Source organism: Capsicum annuum, chromosome 12 (genome assembly GCF_002878395.1).
Source record: "Capsicum annuum cultivar UCD-10X-F1 chromosome 12, UCD10Xv1.1, whole genome shotgun sequence".
NCBI classification, from domain to species: Eukaryota; Viridiplantae; Streptophyta; class Magnoliopsida; order Solanales; family Solanaceae; genus Capsicum; species Capsicum annuum.
Genome location: NC_061122.1, coordinates 151,074,462 through 151,091,900, shown reverse-complemented (window position 1 = coordinate 151,091,900; position 17,439 = coordinate 151,074,462).

The following is a 17,439-nucleotide window of genomic DNA, read 5'->3' as shown; positions in this document are numbered from 1 at the left end:
AAGCTTTGAAACCATAGTAGGTAATCATTGTTAAAAATACAACACTTAGGTATTTCATCAAACACACGAGAGTCATGAACTTAAGCATGAGAATGGATAAATCATGTGATAATAACATAATTACAATACTAAAACCATGATTTAGGGATTTAACATGAAAATTTCATCATTTAAGCATGTAAAGGCTTATTGCATCAAAAACACTTGTAAACATAATTTATAATCAAACTTCGTAAGAGATTTATAGAGATAATTCATCATAAATATGTATAATTTATAATTAAAACATAAAAATGGATTCTTGAACTCCCCTAGATGAACCTCACACATACCTTAAACCCTTAAGCTTGAAAAGAAACACAATCTTGATGCTTTTCATGAAAGTTCTTAGATTAGGGAACTAGAATTCATGGTTTCCTTGGAGAGAAAGGAATGAAATTGAGGGATGATTAGGTTTTGTTTTTTTATAGGAAATTGGAGAATATGGGCAAATAATGCCCTAAATGATGTTTTAATTTGTGATTTTTATGATTTGGTTCGATGGGAAAAGACGTAGATGCCCCTTAAGAAATTATATCTACAACTAGAACGCGCATTGATAGGCCACTAAGATGCGCTATACCCACCATGACGCACCACTATCGCGGTGATATTCTGGAATTAAAAGCCAAACATGACCCAATCATCATCCAAAAAATTTGAAACTTCACCAATACATGCCCCTTACACCCTTGAACATAAATTAACTCAAAAATAAAGATCTCGGGGCCGGGAAGACTCTTTTAAAAATCCTCAAATTTAAGAGGCCTAAAAATTGACGAAGTCCCCAATACTTAGTGAAAGTTTTAGGTTTTAAGACTCTTGTACATGTAAATAGGAGCTGAACTAAGCTAAGAAAAGTATGAGGTATTACATTAATTTAATCTATAATAAATGCAAGCCCTATGAGGGATAGAGTGAAAGAGAAGTAAGGAAAGACATACCATTATACCTCATCATTCATTACCAACATAATATATTAATAGGTACATGAACAAGTACATTCATATGGTATGAACACTAAATACTTTATCGGTCTTAGCATAATCATCAACATTTGAAAGTACAAAGCCATAGTTATCTTCTAGAGCCACTTTTTATTAATATTATTCGCATTATTAGCACAAAAGAGGATTTTAGAACAACATTAGTTTAGTCACTAGGTTTGAACATAATATGAGCAATAATATAATCCAAGGCACATGGTAATTTAGTCAATGATTTAAGTGATAGCATAGATACAGGCTCAATCTATAGGACATTTTATTACTATCTAAGAGTATCAATAATTAGCAACCAATCAAGCATATCATTTCCATTACCAACATCATGAATAAACCATTTATCAGGGTTAGTCATCATATTACCATAGGCATATTTTATGCATTTAACAAGTATCTTAGTCACTAATTAAACTACATAGTCCAAGCTTAAGAAGGGTTAAATTTTGCTTGTAATAGCCCAAAATTCCTCCTCAAGTCTAACTTCTACCCGGGTCTAAGCTACGCCGACTAATTCATTTCTTAAAGGTTTATCAATCCACATTAGTTCTATGGTACAATTCTTCCTCAAGTATTACTCTTAATTCATCCTAAGCTAATAGGGCAATTTACATAACTATACATAACTAAGGTTAACTTACTATTTAACATGAATGATAAGGTCACTCCCATCTAACTTGAGCAACTTGAGCATTCTCATGTTATTCATGATATAACAAGTCCAACTAACTAAAGTTCTAGACTATAAGTCAAAGTATCACACTTTATAAGTTCAATAGCCTAAGTGGTTCAACAAATTCCAAACATTATCACCTACTATTTCAACACCTAAAACCCCTCCTAATATTATCAAGCTATCAAAGTCATACCATAATAAAGCTCAATCTAACAAGAAGTAAGCCTAACCTACCTTGAATCCAAATATAGCTCATGAACTGATAACCTTCAGTTTTTCTTTCCTGAAAGCTTCTTCAAGGAGCCAAGCTATCAAAACATAATCTATACATTATTAAGAGAATATAAATTTCCATATTGTATAATTATGCTTTGGGTCCAAAACGACACCAAAAACCCCTCAAGTGGGTCTCAATTATGGAAAATGATTTTTTGACACCAACCTATTGTTCAAATATCATTAGGGAGTTATATCCCTCAAGAAATTGGTGCAAATAAAGCATATTTGGGATAAAAACAAGCCCTCAAGAAACTTTAGGGTTTTGGTTAAATAATAAAAAATTCAATAACGTAAATAAAATATTCATACTTAAGTTCATTCTTATTCACAAATATGTAAGTTTTTCAAGCTCTAAATCAACACCCAAGACTTAATTTGTGGACTACATACTCTATAAGGGTTTATGGGACTCAAAGAAATAGCAAAATAGCTAATTCTCAACCAAAAAGTGCATTTAAATACCTCTTCCCAAGTCCTCAGTTCACGTGATCATGAGCACATGGGCTGCGATCGCGGCATCTCAATTATGATACACCTATCGCGATCACGGTACCTTTTGCTACACCAGATGACAACTGATCAAGTTTCTTCTAATGCCTTGGGATATATCGGGAATCCAATATAAGCAAACTAAATATGCAACCACACTGATTTCGATATTCCAGATGCATTGGCAAAGTTTAATTTTCTATTCGAGGTTATTTTGACCAAATGTCGGACCTACACCTAAATTTCTAATTTATCACTTTCCGACTAATAGGTCTAAATGAGTTTGGGTGTAATGGGACCCCTTCTTTATTCTACACTAGTGGGTGATTCTATAGTTGCTAGAAAAATCTATAGAGGTCGTCTAGTGCCTATTTTGCATAGGGAGATATTGATGGATCTGATAGAGCTTAACTCGGTAGATTTTGATATGATCTTAGTGATGGATTGGATTCATTCGTGCTATACGTCCTTGGATTATAGGACTTAAAAGGTCAGTTTCCAATTCCCTAACGTACCATTAATTGAATAGGAGGGACGTTCTTTAGTGCCTAAAAGAGGGTTTCTATCCTATCTTAAAGCTTAGAAATTAATTTACAAAGGGTGTCTATATTATCTAGTTTGAGTTAAGAATTATTGTTAGTGAGTTTCCTAAAGTGTTTCCTGATGATCTCTCAAAATTCATCCTAATAGGGAAATAGATATTAGGATAAATCTTATATCGAATACCAATACTATTTCCATCCATCCTTATAGAATGGCTCTAATTAAATTAAAGAAGCTGAAGGAGCAGTAAAAGGATCTTCTTGATAAGCATTTCATTCATCCATGGGTTTCCCTATGGGGCGATTCTGTACTTTTCATGAATAAGTAATACGGATCCCTTTGGATGTGTATAGACTATCAATAGTAGAATAAAGCTACAATAAAGAATAAGTATCCCTTTTCTAAGATTGATGATCTTTTCAACCAGCTTTAGGGTGTTATATGATTCCCTACGATTGATCTTCATTTACGGAATCATCAATTGAAAATTAGGGAGGTTGATATTCCCAAGACTTCTTTTCGAACTTGATATGACCATTATGCATTCCTGTTTATGTCATTTGGGTTTTCTAGTTTTTCGGCTGCTTTTATGGATCTTACGAACTGGGTATTTAGGCAGTTTTTGGATCTATTTGTGATAGTCTTCATTGCTATTATCTTGGTGAATTTTAACAGTGAGGAGGATCATGGCATTTTGGTTTAGTGTTGTGACCTATATTGGGCATGTTGTTTCTAGTGAGGGGATCAAGATAGATCCACAAAAAGTTAAGGCGGTTAAGAGGTAGCCTAGGCAAGAGGAGAGAAATGGAATTTTAATTTTTATTTCACAAATAGGCATGTTAAATCATATATTTGCCAATGGATTAGAATATTTTCCAACAAAATCTAGGATTCTATCATTCCAACCCCTCTACGATCAATGAATCAAATATCAAAAGATAGAATAAGGCAAGAGGTGCTCTAGTTAACTGATAGATAAGGCACCCGCAAGAATAGACCAAAGATATAGAAAATGATTCCTATTTGTTATATCTATTTGTACAAGTATTTTATGGTTAAGAAGAAACCGTCTTTAGTACAAATTGTGTATTAATTTACAATAACTACGGGATACTTCCTTTTTGCAAATTGCTACATATATCTAAGTGAACCACAAATGATGAGAATTTTCCCTATATTATTTTTATATAATTCCTTAAGTCTTATAGGTTTGATTCTGTAGAATTTGACCCATTTTCTCATTGAATGAAAGGTACAAAATATATCAGATTGATAAAAGTAAAATGTGAAATCTTTGGTTTTCCCCTTTGTCTATCCCTATCCCATAGGTATAATGTTTGAATCATTAAAGATCCCTACCCTTGATCGTGAAATATCAATTTATTATTAAACTGTGTAAATTGTGTGAAAGTAGGATACTCCAAACTTAGGGGTCAAAGAGTTTTAGAAAATATTCTAGGTGGAAAAATATGTCAATGAAGGATCCCATTGAATTAAATTGGGTCCATGAATCTAAGAAATGGTGAGAATTCAAGATCTCACTCAATTCAAAAATCCAAGATTTGAATTGATTTCCTCTTATTTATTCCTCCTAAATTACATTGATTCCTCCTAAAAAGATTTTTAGAAAACGTTCTTGGCGGAAAAAAATATGAATGAGGGATCCCACTAAATTGAATTGGGTCCGTGATTTGAAGAAATGAGGAGAATTCTTGATCTCTCTCAATTCAAAAATCAAGGATTTGAATTGATGTCCTCTCATTTATTACTCCTAAATTGCATTGATTTATCCTGAAGATTTTATTTCAATTAGAATTTGGTTATTCACCTTGTACGAGGATCCCCTCTAAGCATCCATGGATGAATGGTTAAAGCACCTAACTCATAGTTGGAAAATTCATAGGTTCAATTCCTACTGGATGCATACCAATGGGACTCATCGATAAGTCTATTGAAATTTTCTCTGTATCAATGGAATCTCATCATCCATACATAACGAATTGATAAAGTATACTCATATCATAATATATGAACAATAAGAACTAGCATTCTTGTTGAGACTATAACTCATAGGAGAGTGCTCTAGCAATAAGCTAATATCTGGTTGTACGAGCTTCCTATTAGGGGCCCATTATGCAAAAATCAAGAGAAAAACTATCCCTCTCTTTTTGTTTTTTGCCCCTATGTCGCCACGGGGGGATCATAGGGACATAAAAAAGAGGGTCCTATCAACTTATTCTATCCTAGGATTATAAGCCCATGAGCTTGGTCTTACTTCACTGTTGAGAAAAAAAAAACTTTGATCTCCAAGTTTAGCTCAGATCTAGCTTTTTTTTTTGGAGTGTGTGAAGCAGAGTTGAACATAAATACCTAACAAGTATTAGATTTCCTTGAAAAGGAGGTGATCCAGCCTTAACTTCTCATACGTCTACCTTATTATGACTTAAATCCAATCACTAGCCCTGCCAACGACATCAACCCTTCTTATGATTAAGGTAACAACTTCAGTCATGGCCAGCTCCCATATAGTGACAGGCGGTGTGTCCTAGGCCCGGGAATGAATTCGCTGTCATATGGCTGACTGGTGATTACTACCAATTTTGGCTTTATGCATGCAAGTTATATCTTGTAATATGTATTGAAGATGGGGTTTTGTGTTTATCTCACCATCAAAAGATCGCAAACCTTTATTCCAACAATTGTAGCACATGTGTTGCCAAGGGCATAAGAGGCATGATTTTCTGAAAGGTAACTATCTCGATTTCATATATAAATTTATGTATAATCATTTAAAAAGACATTCTTACATAAGAAATAAAATATGTAATCATCCAGTCGATTGTATAAAGCCAACAGTAGCAACGAAATCAGGAAAAGTATACAGAAAAGATAGTTCATTTCTATTATATTTATATTTTTTATTATATTATATTATATATATATATATATATATATATATATATATATTAGTATGTTAGATATATTAGACTATTATATTAGATTAGTATTATTTAATGATCCTAACTTAGTGAGTCCTTTCTTCAAATGCTCAAAATAGAACATTTTCCATGTGAAATGACAGGGATTTGTTTGGTTAATTCGGCAATCCCAAGCAAAGAAAGTGTCTCATGCATATATATTTAATAATTCATATCATATTAAAAAATAAATAAGTAAACAAACACATTGATTATATCAAATTTGGAGAACCCAGTAATTTTAGTTCATCACGGGCAGGGATGCTATTACTGAGATAATATTCCCTCCAAGGTGTTATTTAATCAACAACTTGATTTCTTAAGCGGCCACCACTAAAGTTTCATAGTACCGCTAAAATGGTACATGTGTTTGGGTCCGTCCTTCCATGAAAGTGGTAAAGCTACCTCTTGAAGTTGTGATGCTGAACCCAACTCCTAATAGATAAGAGAAAATTGGAAATACCTCTTTTCTCATCCTACTCTCTCGATACAAAATCTAATGTTTAGAAAAAAACAATAAAAAAATTTCTTATATCAAATTTGAAGTGCCATGCTATTATTTATTAGTATTCATATGGAGATGGGATAGTCTTATTTTTTCCCTCAAATAAAAACCTCATTGGCGCCAAGCAAGTAGTGTCTCCAAAACTTTAAAGAAAATACAACCGCTCACAACTCCAAATCATGGGTAAGGTAATTCTTCTCATGATATTCAATTGACGGGAAGCAAATGCAACCACCTTGCCTTCCACTGTGGGTTATCAATTGACCCTAAGTACTGAAATAAGTTCTTTACAATAAAGAATTACTTCTACCAAAGAAGGGACCATAACCTCTATTCAAGCAGTTTATGTATTCATAAATGATTTGACTGACCCTGCTCTTGCTATGGCATTTGCATATTTATATCCTACTGTCGTACTATTAAGAGGATTGGCTACTTAAGGTATTTATTCAGTAGTAGATCATTTAGATTCAATGTCAACCATGCTTTAACCTTAGATCGTTGGTGAGGAATATTACAAAACGACCCCACAACTCCAACTAGCATTAGGAGATTCTTTGGCTTGATTAGGTATTATAAGAGGTTTGTGGAGAGTTTTTCTTCTATTGCTTCTCTATTGACAAAGTTGAATTAGAAGAGGATTAAGTTCTTATGGTATGATGCTTGTGAGGGTAGTTTTGAGAAATTAAAGTATAAGTTGACTTCTTCTCTGATTTTGACCCTGCCCTAAGGTAATAATAGGTTCATGGTGTATTTATGATATGTCCCACATTAGAATGGGTTGTTTCTTAATGCAACATGGAAAGGTTGTAGCCTATTCTTCTAGGCAGCTTAAGGTTCATGAAAGAAATTACCCAACTCATGATTTAGAGTTGGCATCTGTGGTCTTTGCATTAAAAATTTAGCGCCATTATCTGCATGGGGTGCAAGTGGATATTTATTTTGATCATAAGATTTTGTAGTATGTGTTCACTCAGAAGGAATTGAACCTAAGGCATATGCAATGGCTTGAATTGCTTAAGGATTATGACATGAGTCTTCACTACCATCTAGGTAAAGATAACATTATTGTTGATACTTTTAGCAGGGTATCTATGGGGATCTTATTCCATGTTAATTAGGAGAAGTAAGGGTTGGTGAAGGCTATTCATAGGCTGGCTAAATTGGCAGTTTTTCTTTTAGACTCTAAAGATGGATGGGTGATTATTAATAAAGTGGTTAAATCATCTCTTGATGCAGGGGTAAAGGAAAAGAAGGCCTTGGAACCCATATTTGGGTATATTAAGGAATTATAAGGTTTGGGAAGAAGGGTAAGCATAGTCCTCATTATAGTGGTCCGTGTTAGATTTTTAAAAGAGTTAGGAATATTTCTTATGAGTTGAATTTGCCCTAAAGTTTGTCTTCTATTCATCCCATCATCCATGTGTCTATGTTGAAAAATTGTGTGGGTGATCCTTCCTTGGTTCTTTCTATGGAAGGTGTTGAAATTTTAGATTCCTTGTCTTATGAGAAAGTCTCAGTGAAGATTTTTAGATAGGCAAGTTCGTACATTGAGAACTAAGGATTTGGCTTGGGTAAAGATGCTTTGGAGAAATCAAAAGGTGGAAGAAGCTACATGGGAAGCTGAAGATGATATAAAGGTTAAATATCCATTATTGTTCCCAAGGTTGGATAAAGATACTTAAGGTATGCATTCTTTTAGTCTAACGGCATTTTGAATTTGTTCTTAGTTTTGGTAGCATTCTATCTTGTATTCATTCTAGGAAGCCCCTAAATTCTTATTCGGAGATGAATGATCTTGGGGGTGGGGTAGGGGGGTTAATGTAATACCCTAAGTTTTGGACTTTAAAATTTCAAAAATGAAATTAAACACTACCTAGGGAATGAATTAGGTGATGAGTCATTACCACTCATCACGAGTCATACGGTGTCATTCGTTGCCTAACTAGTAAGATTGTCGTAGGTCACTATTATGGTCTCGGGTAGACCTTATGAGTCATTAGGTAAGGTCATGAGTTATTGTGAGGGACTTATGACAAAAATTATGAGATGACCCAAAGTTTCTGCTCAAGCTACGAATCTTGGCAATGACTCATGACTAGACACCATGAGTCTTCACCTAACCCGTAATGATTGGGAACAATTATTCCTGCACTTTTTCATTAAGGGTGTTTTGGTCTTTTCATTCCATTACACCTCACCCCCTGATCTTAATGCATCCAACGGTACCTCTTAACATCAATTATCAAATTATAAACATCATTCTCACTTCTGAAACTTCCTAGCAAGACAAATTAGGGGTTTTCAAGGGATTAATCATCCAAGCTTCCAACTTTGGATTTCTATCACATTTGTTTATGTTTCATGCATGTCTCTCCTTCCTAACTTGATTTTTATATAAAAGCATATGTTTAATTATTGTTCAAGTGAATTTAATTGTGGGTTTATATTTAAATTGAGAATTTTTGATTATTTACTATTGGAATTGCTTTTCCCATATTTTGAATATGATATTCATGCATTGAAATTATGGTTTTATAATTGAATGGGTGGATGGTTATGGGAAATTTAAACAAGGAAAATGAGTTTCCCCAAATTGTTGGATTTTGGCTTGATAATGTGGATATCCCTAATATTTATGAACTTTGGTTTTAAATGTGCAAATTGCATAGTTTAACACACTTTTGGAATTATTACATTATATAAATGGACAAATGGATTTAAATGAATTCAAAAGTTCTTGGTGGCCATGGTTTGGTTTTAAATTTAAACTTGGGAATCAATTGGTTTAATTAGATTGGAATGGCATAAATGGAATTAGCTTGAAAGCATAATTGGTATGATGATACCGACGACAAATGCCTTAGTAAATTACACATGGGTGAATGGATGAGATTATCTGCAAACATTTTAATTTCAGCTTAAAGGGGGATTGTGTAGCTCGTCGTGAAGGTGGAGGTCTCAGGGGGACCAACACTAGAAACAACGTTTGCCGGTATGGGGGTCTTTATGATTGTGTGCCTGTTTCACACATTATATATATTTATGGGATGGTTGGATCCTTATTGTCTCTAGCCTTCCCTCTGATTTCCTTGGTTCATGTGTCTAACACATGTTGGGGCTATTTCGGTAGGGTGAGTTGAACCTTTATAGCCCATGGGTTCCCTTAGGATGGATAGAGCTAAACAATCTAGGTTAATGATTTTAAAAATATCATGTTCATGACCCTGCTACCTTATCCTGACATCTTATACACACACACACATATATATATGAATGTGTGCATATGGTATTGACTGACTTTGGACATGGCATTATTTTATCCTTTTCCTTGAGGTACATTCCAGTTTTTATCCAACTGACCATCCCTGGATGCTATATCATCTTATGATGTAGGGTCCTAGGGTTCTTTGTTTACTCGTGCTTTCTTAGGTGGAGAAGATATTGATTGAGTTGTTGTGAAATGGTAAGCCTCTCTCATCCGAAAAGCTTTACCATTTCATTAGGTTTCTTTACATATTTTGGTAATTAAGGAGTTTTATTTTCACGGTCGGGGGCATGTCCTGAACTAACTTAGTTTTCTAGTTTAGAGGATTTTATGGAGTGTGGGTTGGTTACTTGTTTTGGATTCATAGAACCTTCCTTTTGGTTTATATATCATTCATATTCTTTGGTTTTGCTTCTGCTATCAATTTATTGTGCTTAGATGGTTAGGCTTTGGGGTGGTCTTCGGCCCACGGTGGGCTTGAGATACCCATCATGGTCAACCCTGGTTTGGGTTATGACATTTGCCTACGCAATTGCTTCAAATATTGATGTCGTACACTTCTACTGCCTACTTTTTGAATAACATTAGGTATGACCTAAATTTATTACTATATTGTAAAAATATATAAAATCTATTAAAAATACCTTGACTTTAGCAGATATGTATTCTCATATCTATTAGTTTACAGATCTAAAAATATATATCCCACTTCGAATCTAAATTCATTTTTCCTCTTCTTCTATAGGCACTTTTTGGAAGTGATGACTGACACTACAAAGACGCCAAAATGCAACACTATGTAAATAGTATATAATGTAAATAATGCAGTTGTAACTGAAAAAAATGCTTGCTAGCCGTATATATAATTTCTATATCAATCTTATCTATCTATATGTGTGTATGCATTTAGCTTGCAAAATCTTTCAATGCAAGCACGAGCCATCTCTACCTAGTGTGTGTGTATATATATATTATGTTACTAGTATTCTGTATAAAATAATTATAATAGCCTAATACTATTGAGTAGCCTAATAAATAACTATTGTAGTAGCTGTAAATAATTGTTGCAATAGCCTAATAAATAATTATTGTAGTAGCCTATAAATAATTATTGTAATAGCTTATAAATAACTATCGTATCACCCTCATGAAAACCATAGCAATATCCAAGGGGTAATGGTTGCAACCGATGCATTAGACCAAAATAACTATTGAAACATATGTAATTTGTCACTGAATGGATAGAAATAAATATTGCAATAACATATTTGAAATTGTCACATAAAGTTATATTGGGATGGTTTTATCCGTCTCAATAGATAGTCAACCATCATAATTCTCTTGGAATGAAAACCATCAAAATAAGTCCCTATATGGCGATGGTTTTTTATACCAACGGACATAATTGTTGCAATATAGCTACTGTGATGCAATCAGTAGTACTGGGTGGGTTAACTGTTGCCATTACTCTAAAGAGACAATTTGGATGTCTATTAAAGATAATTGAACCATTGCTATACTCCTAATTTCCAGTACTAAAATAGACATCCAATAAAAAAAGAAACAATGTTGTCTAAAAAAGTCACTAGAAACTAATTGTCATTATACCAGAATTCTAACTAAACAAGTCTACAAGCTACCCAGAAAGCAACATCCAAGAAATAATTTTCTATGTCTGGTTCCTCTTACTTATCATAGAGACATTTTACCAAGACTCAATGACGTGAGGGTTTCACAAATTCTGGTTAATGGTCAATGAAATGAGAAAGTAGTAGTGCAAAATGCTCCTCCACAGCTGGTTAATAAAATTTTAAATACCCATTTAGAGTTCCTTGATGAAGTTCCTGTAAACCAGTTTGGAAACTCAATATTCTTGTCAATTCCACTTGTGCATTAGCTTGGGAATTAGTTAAAGAGAAAAAGAGCAAGACTACGATCAACACTCTTACTTGGCGAAAAATATTCCTTTCAAATTTTCATATTTTCACTGGAGAGCTTTGAGATCTAAACCACCTACAAATGAGAAGATTATTACCTTTGGATGTGAACCAACTGAGTGCTCATGTTGTTATATACCTAGTTTTGACCACATAAATCATATTTTCTAATGAGATTATTTTTGCTACCTTCATCTAGAAGTATTTTTAGATTCTTTTAACATTCAACAAGAAACCATTTTTTAAGAAATTACATTATCACATGATGGACTACTAAGCACAATAATAAGGTTCACAAACTCATTTTTCATGCTACTCCTATAAATTTTTGTTGGAACCTTTGGAAAAAATAGGTGTGCTAGAAAATATGGGCACAAATAGTTCAATTATACTAGAGTCAAGTACTCTATTTTCAAATAAATTTCTAACTTGCTAGTTACCACTTTTCTTTACATCTTATGTCCTTCTAATAGTTAGATTTAAGAACTTTGGTAGAGAAGTGTTAGAATGAACGTATAGTGATAAGGATTCTTTTAGTGTGAACCTACTCATCCTATAGACAAGCTAAAGACATATCGAAGTGTATAGAAAATTAAAGAAGCATAGATGTTGGTTTTATACTTATAGATTGCAAAGGGAAATTAATTTTTGCATTTGATATTTTTGTAGGTGTTGCTACAAACAATCAGGTAGAGATACAAGATGTTATGTATGAATTTGAATGGTGCATTCAAAATGATTATATTAGAGTCAATTTAGTGGTGAATTATGAATTAGTTATCAAATGGACCTACAACAACACTAAGCCTCCTTGGAATCTTTAGAGATTCATCATTGAACTTCAGGATCTCATCAACATGGTGGACTATTGTCAATGCAAACATACTTATAGAGAAGTAAATTTTATGACTGATATATTACCAAATATAGTCATAAGGTGAACATTCATCAATATTTCTAAAATTTTCAAAAACTTCCAAATGAGGCAAAAGGATAATACAAACGGGATAAGATAGCTGTGGCAAATTTTAGAAGAAGGAAGTTGAAAAGCATAAAGAAACCTCCTTGAGATTATCTTGTATTACTTGGTTTTTATCCAAAATATGATACCGATTTCCCTGTATCACCTTTTGATGTTGCTACCACCTTTTCATTTAGGTGATTTCTTTGTAAGTCATAGATTATTTGAGTAAGTCTTAGTTTTTAGTAGATTTTCCTTTCTTACTTTGTACGAGGAAAGTCACCCTTGTTTATTACTTTCCAAGACATATCATGTATTTGATAGGAGTCCTCTCTTCTCAGATTCTTATTATACCCAAATTTTGTTTTATAGGATCGAGGATGAGTTGGTTGGCCTTAGTAAGGTGGCTGACTTATGAGCCACTATAGGATCAGAGCTAAGGTTTATGTCCCCATCCTTGTATTTTTCTTGTTTTTTTAATTTTTGATAAGGTTTATAGGTGTTTCTTAGTCTCTATCCCCCTCAAGGGTCATTAAAATAAAAAAATATCTCTATTTATAGAAACAAGGATAAGAACAGGTATAGTTGATCCATGATAGCCAGACAAATGAATGCTCACCCTTGGATTACGAACATGTGGTCACCTAAAAATGAGGTCTTGCAGAAGCCGCTAAATATGCTCTATGCTTAACAAAAAGAAGAGCATAGGGTAGTATCACTACAAGCCACTATATACTTATAGGTATCATAGGTCACCTCAACTTAAAAGATATGAGCACTTAATTAAACATCAGAATAGGTAGCAATATAATAATTCAAATAATGTAGTTCAGTTAGCATTCCCCAATAGAAAATTAAGTGCCAATCAATTTATTTATGCATATTAATGCTCATTTAATTATAAACAATCTAGGACATCTTATGCTCAAATAAGTTTTACCGCTTAATCATATCAATGTCATTATCTTGTCAATGTATCAACATATAGTTCATGCTAGGTATCAATAAATGATATCAAATTAATGGAATTGGTCCACATAAGGAACCCAAGTAATATCAACACAAGGAACCCAAGTATACTAACAACTCATCCTTTCCACACATAGAACTATAAAATAACATAAAACATATGTCAATCACCTCAAGAAACTGTCAAACTCTTTGAATCATTGTGTACACATATGCTATGGGACTTATGGTTTTCCACTAGCCATGACCTATAGGGGACAAGCTCAGTCCATGTACCAATCACATTAGGCAACTAAGTGTCTTGCCATCCATATCCAAAAACTAGTATTATGTCACCCTTATTCCAACATGTCTACTCTTATTCTGCCTTAGTCTACCAATGCAATGATAACCATGCATTTCTCAATAATCAATTCACAACAACAACTATGTACTACTTCCAATTAAAGTAATCTTGCAAGTTTATCATTAAACAACACTTATACAAAACAAATTAACCAAAATAACTATTTACAAACATGTGTTGCAACTAAACAACCAACAATTGAGACAAAATTTAATTCAACCATAAATTACCTCAAATCAAGACACACAACTCCCTAATTCACTTGAGCTCTTCCCTTTTATCGAACATTGACTTGATCTCAATCTTGATAGTGAAAGTTTGTCAAGAACTCTAAAAAATTGCCTCTCTAACCCTAGTTACACACTTGAACACTTTTAGAATGAAAATAACATTTTTACCCAGAGACTAACTTCTTAGTGCCTAGTTCTTACCATAGCCGCTTGCTTCCTACTACAGTGGTGGCACTGTAGCGAGATCCACCCATTGTAGCAGCCCTAGACTAATTTAGACTTCTATTACAGCTATCTATATCCTTCCATAAAAAGATTGCTAATGTAACCCTCATGATCTCTATAGCAACATTAAGGAAAAACCTTGAAATAAATTCTAGGTGTCGTCCATTTCAAAACACACTCACTAGATTTTGATATTACGAATAAATCCCTCTATATCAAACACTATAGCCAGAATTCTACTACCCTAATTTTCATTCTGAATGTTTATATAGATTACTAAAACTCTTGAGTAACACAATATCATAAACCCATGAATTGCTACACCATAAATCACCAAAATTATCTAGACCACACAACACTAAAAAATTATTCGAATCTAGTCTATCCTGAAATTTCAAAATTTTTCTTCGAGGGAAAATTTGATCAGAGATTTTTCATACAAATCACTATAACAATAGGATGGTTCTTTCATTACTTTCATAGTCTTAATCCATTTCATTCTTAACTTCTAGGCATCCCTATCAAGTATAACAACTGGTTTCTTCTTGTAGGAGATACTTTTATCTAGGAATTAATAAATAATATAATTTCCATCCCCATAGTATTTCTTGAGCATAGAAATATAAAATTCTGGATGAAATGCTACTAAACTTAAAGGATACAAGTCTATAAGATACCACACTATCTCCTCAAGAACCCCAATATACAAAGGAACTGCTAAGCCTGCCTTGTTTGCCAACCAGCATCACTCCCTTTAAAGGTGAAACCTTAAGTAAAAGATGTTCACCTTTATTTAGAAACATATCACTAACTTTTTAAGTTACATACTCTTTTTTTGACTTGATCTACTAATAAATTTCCTTAATGATCATTACCTTCTCTTGTGACTCCTTTAACAAATTAATCCCTAATGGGTTTATATCACTCACCTCATACCAACCTATTGGAGATCTATATGCCTAAAGAATATATTATAGAACCTAAATAATCCCCTCATACTGCTCACCATTGTGAAGATGGAGCAAAATAATGAAATCTAACTTAGTCCCCAACTTCTCATGAAACTTGTACATAAATTTTAAGGTAAACCGTGTACCTCTATCAGATATGATTGAGACTAGAACTCTATGAAATTGCAAGATATATTTTACGTAGATCTTTTTTAATTTATCTAAATTAACACCATCTTGAGTGGAATAAAATATGTGAACTTAGTTAGGCTATCATCAATAACTCATATGGAGTCACACTGCCCCAAGGTCTTAGTTAGAAACTCAGTCCATGAAAACCCTCTCCCAATTTTACTCTGAAATGGGTGTTCTCTGAACTAGATCTACAAGCTTTTGATGTTCGTACTTAACCTACTGACAATTGTGACACTTCGCAATATAATCTGCTATGTCTTTCTTCATTTGGAACCATCAATAAAGTTGTCTCAAATCATGATATATCTTAGTTGCATTAGGATGTAAGGAATACCTTGATCCTTAAGATTTTTATAATGTATAAGGAATTAAATCATCAACACGAGGCATGGACACACACCTATTTACTCTCATAACACCACCAACATCAACAGTAGCCTCTTTGCCCTTACTGTGTAATACTTATTCTGAAGATAATTCTATTCATATATTTGATCTATTTGTCCTTGATTTTATTAAAGAGCTTTGCCTTGATTCAACACTATCAAACACTCCCTCTCTTTACACCCTAAGCTAAGTACTACTTTACTAGAGTTTGAATCTCACTAGCTCATGAATGTTTTGTTACGTTCAAATAAGCCAAGCTTTTGATACTTGCAAATTTCTTACTCAATGCATTACCACCATATATTCCTTTTTTGAATGGTACTAGATGGTAACATCATAATATTTTAAAAAATTCATCTATTACTGCTACCTCAAATTCTAATGACTTTTAGAGAACACATGCTACACGATCTGATTTTCTATAAATACCTCACACTTTACCCTATTTAAATAGTACCTCTATATCTTACGTGCAAAGACCATTGTTCCCAAATTTAAGTCATGAGTTAGATAGTTACTCTTACAAACCTTTAATTGTCTTAAATCATAGGCTCTCATGTTCTTATCTTGCATTACCATAACACCTAAACTATAATCTAAAGCATCACAAGATATAATAAAATCCTTACCTTCAATAAAAAAGTCAAGCATATGATCCATCGTTAGAAGAGACTTGATCTTTTGGAAGTTCTCTTAACATTTATCAAACCAAACAGAAGGCAGCTCCTTTGAGTCAATCTCTTCAAGTTAGTAGAAATTTAAGAAAAGCTTTTAGTAAACCAAATATAGTAGCAAACCAAACATAGAAAGCTCTAGGATTTTATCATTGTTATGGGACTAGCCTCCTTCCTAACTGTCTCAATCTTGTAAGGATCTACCATCACTCTTACTACATGTCCTAAGGATATGAATGACATCCAAAAATAACACTTGGAGAATTCTGCATAAAGTTTCTTCTCTTCCAACACACCTAAAATAATATGCAAATTTCCTTCATTCTCTTCCTTATGCTTAGTATACACAAAAATGTCATCAGTAAATACTATAATAAAAAATTCTAAGAATAAGTTAAAAATGATATTCATAAAACTCATAAAGGATACCAATCTAATAGTCAACTCAAATGACATCACAAGAACTCATAATGCTCATAACAAGTTTGAAAAAATGTCTTAGAAATATCATCGGATAGGATTTACAACTTATGGTCCCAAAGCTTAGATCCTATCATAGAGAATAGTGAATATCCCTACAACTAATCAAACAAGTATTCTATCATGGGAAATAAGTACTTATTACTAATGATAACCTTTTCCAGTTTCTAGTAATCTATGTATTTTGAAGACTATCATCTTTTCATTTACAAATAAAACTAGAGCACCCTATGGTAAAGCACTAGGATGAGTAAAATCATTATCAAGAAACTCTTGTAATTAAGCCTTAAGATTTATAAAATTTTCA